This window comes from Benincasa hispida, chromosome 1 (genome assembly GCF_027475165.1).
Source record: "Benincasa hispida cultivar pf3 chromosome 1, pf3_genome.v1.1, whole genome shotgun sequence".
NCBI classification, from domain to species: domain Eukaryota; kingdom Viridiplantae; phylum Streptophyta; class Magnoliopsida; order Cucurbitales; family Cucurbitaceae; genus Benincasa; species Benincasa hispida.
Window position 1 is genome coordinate 69,586,049 of NC_143478.1, and position 1,498 is coordinate 69,587,546.

A 1,498-nucleotide genomic window follows, 5' to 3' on the forward strand; every position below is an offset into this window, starting at 1 on the left:
CATATCCATGAAGCGTTGATACTGTACCTCATCATTTTTCTTCTTTTTGAGTCTTTGGGGGAATGGTGACATTTTTATTCTCACGGTCCTCTATTCTTTCAGCTACGAGGTGGACATAATCTCTGGTTCCTTCACCTTCTTTTCTTCTATTTCTTCTCGAGTCACTGCAACCTCCAGTTCCATCACAATTGGAGCAGTCCGACTAGGCTTCTTCTTCTCCTCTACCACAGTCTTTCCACTCCACAACGTCATAACTTGACATTGCTCTTTTCCCGTACCCCCTAGGTTGTGTGGGAGTTCCATTGAACTCGGCAGGGGCCCCTTGCGGTCTATTCTTGAGTTCCCCCGCAAACTGTCCCATCTGAATTTCCAGATTGCGGATAGACGTTGCTTGATTCTGAAGCATTGTTTCATTCTTTTCAATATATTGCTTCAACAAACACTCCAAAGATGAAGATTGTGGGGCCTGCAAACTGCTAGCTTGGCTTTGCGTCTGATCGTTTGTTCGCAGGAAAAATCCTGGTGGCTCTTCTTTTTACAACACTGATTGAAAATTTTGTTGTTGATTTTTCCACGTGAATTTGGGGTGGTTTCTTCACCCAGGGTTGTACGTGTTGGAAAACGGATTATTCTTCACAAAATAGACTGATTGTGGGTTTGTCGAGCATTCCTCCATTGGATAGCCTTCACCGCAAGTAGCACAACTTGCGATCGTCTGGTTGATTGCATTAACTTGCCCACTATGCGTTCCTAGGTTACTGATTGTGATTCCTTCTATCAAATTCATCATTGCAGTCATTTTACTTTGAAGGGATGCGATGGCCCCATTATTCACATCATTGTCCTTGATTCTCAATCTTTGATCGCTTTCTCTCCAGTTTTCATGATTTTTAGAAATGCGATCAAGAATATTCTTGGCCTCATCGTATGTTTTATCAAGTAGACCTTCAGCTGCTGCCACATTGGCAGCCGTTTATGATGTAGGGTTTAATCCGTGGTAGAAAATTTTCATATGTAAGCAGTCTGGTAAGCCATTATGCGGGCAATCTCTTACCAGCCTCTTAAACCTCACCCAGGCATCACTAAGCGATTCGTCAATATTTTGTTCAAAATTGGTGATCAACTTCCTCATTCTAGCGTTCTCCGTCGGAGGGAAGTACTTCTTCATGAACTTCTCAACTACTTGTTCCCATGATATAATCTCCCCGGTTCGAGAGAATAAGCCCATTTTCGTGCCTGGTCACACAATGAAAATGGAAACAATGTTAATCGAACCTCCTCAGCGGAGATGTTTGGGAACACAAACGTGTTGCAGTCTCAATGAAACTCCAGAGGTGGGCGTGCGGATCCTCGCCACGCCTACCGCCAAACTATCTGGCAGTTTGGATCATCTGCAACATCACTGGTTTCATTTCGAACCTCGATCCATCAACAGCTGGCCTCATAATTCCTGATGAGAAATCATAGAGGTTAGGTGACGCATAGTACCGAATGGGCC

At 43.9% G+C, this 1,498-nt stretch overlaps 1 non-coding gene across 1 annotated transcript; it reads left to right on the top strand.

The window, feature by feature from the left end:
* The first annotated feature begins 1,028 nt into the window (after positions 1-1,028).
* On the top strand, positions 1,029-1,135 carry LOC150038673 (small nucleolar RNA R71). Its single transcript, XR_016527439.1, has one exon. It is a non-coding gene; the product is annotated as a small nucleolar RNA R71 (small nucleolar RNA).
* The last annotated feature ends 363 nt before the right edge of the window (positions 1,136-1,498 follow it).